Below are 8,908 nucleotides of genomic sequence, written 5' to 3'. Positions count from 1 at the left end.
GATTCAGTGGCTACAATTAGATTCAAATTGCTCCTGAGGATCAGGAAAAGACTACATTTACTTGCCCTTGGGGGACATATGCATATTATGTTCTTTCTTTTGGGTTATGTAATGCTTCAGCTACTTTTCAAAGAGCAGTAATAAGCATATTTTTAGATATTTCCCAAGACAACATGGAGATCTATACGAATGATTTTACCACATATGGTTCAGAATTTGAAGAGGCATTGAAGAATCTGAAGAAAGTTTTGTAGCGTGTGAAGACTACAATTTATCATTGAATAGTGAAAAGTGCTTTATGATGATGCAGGAAGGCATAGTTCTTGGTCATCATATTTCTATAACTAGAATATAGGCTGACCCAGCCAAAATTGAAGTCATTCAAAACCTCCTTGCACCTATAAAGAAAAAGGATGTTAGAAGTTTCCTTGGTCATGTTGGATATTATAGAAGGTTTATCAAGAATTTTAGTAAAATTGTAGGACCTTTGTATTGTCTTTTGACCAAGGATATGGAGTTTAATTGGACCTCTACATGCCAGGAAGCTTTTTTGAAGCTCAAACATGCCTTGACTCAAGCACCAGTGCTTAAGTGTCTGAACTGGTCATTACCCTTTCATATTCATACAGATGCATCAGATTATGCCATAGGAGCAGTTTTGGGGCAGAAGGTTGACAATTTGGATAATGCAATTTATTTCATCAACAAAAACATGCAAGGACCTAAGCTTAATTCTACTATCACCGAAAAGCAGATGTTAGTAGTTATATATGCACTTAACAAATTCAGGCATTATATCACAGCATATCAGATATATGTGCACACTAATCATACAACAATCAGATGTCTCATGAACAAACCTTCAATTATAGGAAGATTGGCTTGTTGGTTACTATTGATGCAGGAATTTGATATTATAGTTGTTGATAAACCGGGTAAATCCAATGTAGTTGTAGATTATCTTTCTAGGCTTCAATTGCGGGATGATCCTATAACCATAGATTATGTTATCCTAGATGAACATTTGTTCCTGATAAAAGAACACACTCCCTGGTATGCTGATATTGCAAATTATTTAGCTGCTAATAAGATGCCTACTCATTTTTCTCCTAAAGAAAGAAGACTGTTAGTTGAGAAAAGCTTTAATTTCTCATGGATTGTTGATTTTTTATTTTATACTAGACCTGACTAATTCATGAGAAGATGTGTCAGAGAAGATTAAATATATGATATCCTTCATGCATGTCATGATGAGCCATGTGGAGAACATTTTTCTATTAAAAGAACATCACTTAAAATCCTTGGCATGGGATATTATTGGCCAACATTGTATAAGGATGTAGCACATATACTGGAAAATATGATAGATGTTGGCGAATGGGTAGGCCTACCAGATCTGATGAAATGCCATTATATCCCCAGATATTGACTGCACCATTTGATAAATGGGGATTAGATTTTGTTGGACCAATTGATCCTCCTTCAAATGAGAAATCTTATATTCTAGTATGCACTGATTATGTTGCACAATGGGTAGAAGCACGAGCTATGACACATGCAAGAGATGATAATGTAGTTGAATTCCTCTATGAGGAAATATTTACCGAATATGGTGTTCTAAGAGAGATTGTTTCAGATCAAGGACCATATTTTACTTCCACATTAATTGCAGCATTGGTTCATGAATATAATATCAGACATAGGAAGTCTACTCCATATCATCCACAAGAAAATGGTCAAGTGAAAGTTACAAATAGGGATTTAGAAGCTATTCTTACCAAGACAGTAGCTCTTCATAAGAAAGATTGGTCAAATAGACTTCCTGAAGCCATTTGGGCATACAAAACAACATGTAAGACACTAATTGGTTTTACACCTTTTGAAATGGTGTATGGAAAAATAAAAATGATGCTCATTGAGTTTGAGCATAAAACTCTTAGGAAAGCTTTGCAATTGAATATGACTCTCTCAGAAGCACAAAAAGACCACATCATGCAATTGAATGCTTTGGATGAGCTGAGAAAGATGGTTGTCCAGCATACAGAGCTTATCCAACATCAACGAACTAAATGGCATGATAAGTATATAAAGGAGAGAAAATTTAAATCTGGTGATTGGGCATTGCTATATGATTCCAAATATAAGGATACTATGGGGAAGTTGCAGACAAGATGGTTGGGCCCATATGAAATAGGTGAATGTTTTACAAATGGAGCAGTTCAGTTGACCATAATAGACCCAGTCAAATTCAAACTTCTAGATAATGGTCATCGACTACACCTGTATCATAAGCTTGAAACCAAAGAACAATTCCTACAGCTATTTGCCAACCAAGACCAAATAACAATTCTTGCAGCAACTGAAGAAGTTCTTATAGCATCTGAAAAAAACTCTCCTAGCATAGTTCCTACAACATCTAGAGAGGACATTATGGGTATGGTTCTTGCAGCTTCTATAGAGAGCATTCTTAGTCCTCGATCTTAAATTATTCATGCATGCTTTCATAATAATAATTTCCATGCTTTATGGAAATATCATTCTTCGATAATAATTTTCTCGTACACATCATCCCATTTCATATCCTTTTTTGTCACGTCATCCATTTCACATCATCTCATTTTATATTTTGAATAATTAATCGTTTCATGTAGCATTAATTAATACGACTGCAGGTATGTATATTATTTATTTTTCTTAATTATGTATTTATTATTTCATTATTATTATTGTCTATTTTGATTTTCATAATCCGTGTACCCTTCCCTCTGTCCTTTTTCACATGTGTGGACATGTGTCATCTTAAGTTGGGGGGGTGATTTATGGTTTGATTTCCAAGTTGAGTAATTGTTTGTCCTTGTCACTAATGTGTTTTAATTTGCTTGACATCAATTTTGAATGAGACATTTTCTGGCATGAGTGAGTAGTTCATCTTATCGCCATAGTTGATGAAAGGTACTGAAAATAAGTAAAGTATTTCAAAGCATGTACTGAAAAGAAGTAAACTATTCTGGAACATGTATTTCTAGTTCTATAGGTTATTTCAGTCCTTCATTTTGTTGTGGTAATTGTTTTGAAAGCCGAGATAGCCATGGGAGGAGCTCCTTTCAGTCATGAACCAGTAATTCATGATATTTTATTGCAGGATGTCTAGTGTGAACATTACTTCCATATGTGTGGGTGGATTGACTATTTTCTAAAATTGGTGGACTTCAATGAAGAAATTACCCATGAATTCATGCACACATACAGCAAAGGAGAGGCCTCTATCAAAGGGTTAAGAGTCATTGTCATAGAGAAATGGATAGCTGAAGTCACTGGGTTGCCGTAGGAGGGAGAACTATTTCCTGAGTCGAAAGATGTGAGAAGAACTAGGGTAGAGTTTACTCACCTAGCAGACAAATCCCTAAGTGTGGACAAGCAGGGAACCAGACAGAAATCTCTTCCAGTAGAATGGCCCCAGGTGGCATTTTATGTGATTAAATATATTACCTATGATGGTAGGTACTCAAATTTTCATTTAGTCCATTTTAAATTACTATCATCTACGGCATGGACGAAGGATGAATGTTCCCAATTTCTTGTATCATCTTATTTCCTTGAGTGAAAAGGAAACACAGAAGGGTGGAAATCATTTTGTTAGTCATCGTGACTTGATAAAATTATTGTTAGAACTTTCTCTCAGAGATGTCTTGCAGATGGCATGGGGAGAGGTCGAAGACAACCTACAATTTAGGGAGGAAAATGTTCCTGCTGTAGAAAAAACAGCTGCCCAAGAGGAAGATATCAAAGAACCCTCATCTCCTAGGATTTTTGTAGTGAATGAACCTCTTGTTGCCAATGAAGCCTTTCCTGTTGTAGAGGAAATGGTAATTGAATCGAATATTGAGCAACCCTCCACTCATTTTCAAAGTGGAGTGACATCTTCTAGAAGGAAAGGGAAAGAAATAGAAATAGTTGATGCAGAGGAAGAGACAATAGATCAACCTCAAGTAGCGCAAGTTTCTCCTATAGGTAAAAGGTGCAAGGTAAAGGGAAATTCTCCTACAACAACACCTCCTGCAGCAACACCTCATGCAACAACATCTCCTGCAACCACTCAGAAAATGTATTCGAGAAGGAGTCGGTGACGTAAACAGAAAACTCAAGAAGTAGGGGATGTGATTGAAGTCATTTATGTGGAAACATCGAAAGAAGGGCATGAAAGTCAAATAAAGATTCAATTGCAGGAAGAACATGGGGCCGACAGACTGTCAAATTTGGCACATGTAGCAGAATCGGTTGAATAAATCTCATGCCCTCAAGTAACAACTCACAAGCCCCCTTCATCTCTCACTAGTTTATCTATTGCACTTGCATTTTATAGACATTGGGAGATAGAAAGGGTTGGGTTACAAGGAGTTATTGATAAACAACAAAAAGAGATTGAAAAGAGGGATAATCAGATTGTGGAATAGCAAACTAAAGTAGACACAGTTGCCAATATGGTTTCTGAATTGATGCAATGTAGGGGGGCATGTGCACAAAGATGGTGGTCAAAAAAGTGGACACCACGCAAAAAAAACTTGGAAAAATAGGCAGCACATAAGTAGTTTTAAAATTTCAAATTCTCGCGTATGCGCTTAGGTTTGTTCTTCCCAAGCCTAGAAAAGCTAACGCATACGTGCTAAGCTTAGGAAACTAAGTGTGTATGCACTACACCTAGGAAAATTAGCACGTATGCGCTGCTTATAGGAAAATGAGTGCGTATGTGCTAATAATCCTAGTAAAACTACGTACACGGTGCCTAATGAAAAAAGTTTTTAAAAAAAATTGGGTCCTCATTTACCCGAAAAGCGCATTTTTTACTTTCTTTTTTTCCCATTTTTTAAGCTAAACCGCGAACGAGGTGCGAAATTTGTCCTCAAACTATGGATCAAGGTTAGTTTTTGTTTCTTTTTGTCTTTCTTTCTGGTTTATGCAATTTGTTTTACATTTTGAATTTAATTTCATTAATTTTGATTAGATTTTTTCATTTTTTTTTTCAAAAACTAGATTCTTCTAATCCAGAACAAGAACAACCAAATGCACCTCCTGAAAACCCACAAGAACAACCAAATGCACCTCTTGAAAACACACAAGAACAACCCCCAATTCCTCCTTTTGACCGCACAGCTGAAACACAGGAAGAATTAATTAATCAGTTAGGGCAAAATACATCCAAAATCAATAGACTGATTGTAATATTGAAAACTTCTGAACTTGACCATCATTAATCCCTCGCCACTAGCCTAGAAACATTAGCTAGTGGTGCCATAGTTATTTCCACTGAAATTACCAAATGGGGAAGCTTTAGGGATAGGTGTCGTCAATTCTATGCCAATGGGCTATCATACGATGGAGTTAAAAACAAAAATATTTCTAAACAACAAATATGTGCCCTTTTTGTTGACCCCAAAACTGGTTAGTCATTACCTCCTAATGCAAAGAGGTTTCCCATATATTGGTGTACCAATGTGCAGATGAAGAATCTTTTTTGGCAAAGGTGGTGGATGGTCTTTGATGATCCACCTTGTAATAATTATGAGGTGCCATTATATTTTTTGAGAAAAATATATTGTGAGTTTGTTCTCAATGTGTGCCCAAATTATTTTGACATGAGAGAGTTTCATGGTAGAGGTGGTGGCTCTGCCCAAGATAGACCTGGAGCCCATAGGCGATTAGCCACGGAGATTCGTCGCCCCCTAGCACCCAAACCAAGGTGCATCAGGTTGTCCCATTAGAGCTGAAAGAGTCGATGGAGATATAGACTCTTCAGGTGGCCACAGCATTGACTGGTGCCATCATCCAGCATGGGACATCATTAGCACACCCTATTGTATTGGATGATGAGCCGTTAGAGGGCCACAAAGAGCCCATCAAGCGTATGTGTGTCAGTTTCTTGGGGATATGCTCAGGGATAGATGATGCAGCCAGTGCAGATGGATACTCATATCATCTATGCACAATTTGCGGTTGTAGATGTCAAGCTCACATGGTTGAGGATGTCACACTGGCAAATGAGTTGATGGACATGGTGTTTGCCCATGAGCCACAGACACAAGTGTGTTGATTTGAATTCATAACATTTTATTTATCAGTCACTTTAATTTTGTAATTACATAAATGAATTTTCATTTATACATTGATTTAAATTGAGACAAATAATATGCATTTCAAGATGCAGCAGCGGTATCCCATACACCTCCCCCAGTTACCACAGCTGCAACTTCGATGCCTAAGGTATAAATTTTGTAACATGTTAAAATAGAATAGTACACTTTGAATTCAAAAAAATACAAGATATACTTGTAGACACCTAAAAATGTCATGTCTAATTAAATAAATATTTTATTTATTTAATTATCTAAGCCTAATTCTTCTATTAATTAAATAAATCTTTATTTATTTAATTAATTCATTTATCCTCTTCTAGCCTTATTTCTCATTTAAATAAATACATTTATTTATTTAAATTATCATTTTCCTAAATTAAATAAATATCTTATTTATTTAATTGATCCCACTTCTTCTATTAATTAAATAAATCTTTATTTATTTAATTAATTCATTAACCTTTTCCACCTATGACACATGTCATTCATCTCTTAATTCATACACTACCTACCCCTTTCATTATTTTATTATTTCCTTTACCTACCCTCTAATCTTAGCCGACCTCCTTTTACACCTCTCAATCTTATCCCTCCATTTCATATGGTGTCTTTTATTTAAGAAGATGCCTCCTTCATTATCAAACCCTAATCATTCTATGCATTCTAATCAATCATCCTAATGACCTAATCTTGAAGACTTGGCTACACTACGATCCTACTTGCAACCACATTCCGATCTTTGTTGAGCTCTTGTGCATATAAAAATCTGAGAGCAAATATATCAAGCAAGATCAATGGAGATAGGAAGAATGGAGATCAAAACCCTATTGGGCATGTGATGGTATAATCTTTGTGATTTCATGTGATTCGCATTGTCTTAGGTAATCTTCATATGTTATGGTGGATCTTTGTTGATTGTTAGGCTAGGGTTTAGTGGTTGAATTCATTTAGCCTTTCAATATTGTTATTATTGTTATCCATTTTCACCATACACATTTTGGCACCTGGCAATGTGATCTTACCTCGACGGGTTGTAACATGACATTCAGAGGTAGATTCAGATGAAGATCCAACACCCCTTAGGACAATCCTAGGTCGCTGAGGAGGATTCTCAGGATTTTTGTTTTTGATAGTAATAGTGGAAATATGATTGTCCATCGAGATGTGATTGATAGTAGAATCATAATTGTAAGGTGCTCTAGTGTAATTGGCTTGATCATCTATGACTTTGCCTTTTCCTTTGTCATGTTTTGGGAATGGCTCCTTAAACATCTCATGCTCTTGATTAGATGAATGTCCCTCAATCTCGATGTCACCTCTATCAATGAGATCTTGCACAATGTTTTTCAATCGATGGCAATTACTTGTCTTATGACCCTTGCTCTTATGAAATTCGCAATACTCATCATCATTCCACCAATTTGGTTTGACCTTTGGTTCATATGGAGGAAAATCTGGAACTGTGATCACTTTGTTTGCCACAAGCTTTTTGAATACTGATTCAAGTGGTTCTCCCAATGGAGTGTACTTCCTTCGTGGTTTAGAAGTTGTTTGATTGTTCACCTGATTGTTGGTAGAACTTGATCCAGAAAAGACAAACTTTGGTCTCACTGTATTGGCATCAACAACGCCATCATTAACTGTGTTCTTGTTCTTGTTCCAAAATTTTGGTTTGTCCTTTCCTTTAAAGTCCTCTTTGTTTTCTTTGAATAGCTTGATAACTCCTTGTTCAATTAAGACTTTTTCTGTTGCTAGGCCCTTTTCAATAACATCCTTGAATGTAGACAAACAAGCTTTCCTGAGATCATATCCAATAGCCTTGTTAACATTTTGAGTGAACATTTCTACCATTTGTTTATGCGGGATTTCGCAAGAGCATCTGCTAGCTAGATTTCTCCATCTTTGTAAAAATGTTGCAAAAGATTCTCCCTCTTTTTGCTTGGTGTTGCACAAAGTAGTGACTGATATGTCTGTCTCTATATTGTAGGAGAAGTGTTGGATAAATGCCTCTGCTAAGTCACCCCATGACTTAATACCAAGTGGGAGTTGGGAAAACCATTCCATAGCTTGATCACCTAAGCTTTGTGGGAATAATCTCATCAAATATGTCTCTTCTGAAGCTACCTCAATGCAAGCTGTGAAAAATTGTCTTATGTGGGCCTTAGGATCCCCTTTTCCTCTATACTTATCAAATTTAGGCGTCACAAAGTGTGTAGGAAAAGGAGGCATTGGAATGCTCTTTTCAAATGGATAAGGACATATGTCTCTCATTGTGTATGTTGGCTTCGGTGTATTTATGTCCTCCATTTTCTTTTGTAAGTCCCTGATTTGTTGCTCCAAATTGCTCTTAGGTGGAGATCGACTTCTTGGACCATATCCTATGTTTGAGGTACCCATTGGAGGAGGTGCATGTTGCATATATGGATGATATTGATCATACACATGTTCACATGAAGGAGGTCTATAATGATGTTACATATATGGACCACTTGGTATAGATTCATGTTGAGGAACACCATATCTATTTTGCGCATGTATACCATATTCTACAGGCATGTCATGTTCTAATGTGTTGCCCCCAAATTTGACACGGGGTTTCCTTGTGTCCAAATTTTGAGCATGCCTTTGAATGTCCAATTGTTTTGGTTGATCCATAGCTTGAGCATATCTATCTGCATAAGACTTCCATAATGGTCTTCGAAGGTAAGTATCATATGTTTGAGCATGTGTATGTGGGACCTCTGGATTTTGAAGCAAAGCTGATGGTGATTCAGGTA

Source organism: Cryptomeria japonica, chromosome 3 (genome assembly GCF_030272615.1).
Source record: "Cryptomeria japonica chromosome 3, Sugi_1.0, whole genome shotgun sequence".
NCBI classification, from domain to species: Eukaryota; Viridiplantae; Streptophyta; class Pinopsida; order Cupressales; family Cupressaceae; genus Cryptomeria; species Cryptomeria japonica.
The sequence above is the reverse complement of the archived record's forward strand: the minus strand, read 5'-3'. Positions refer to the sequence as shown.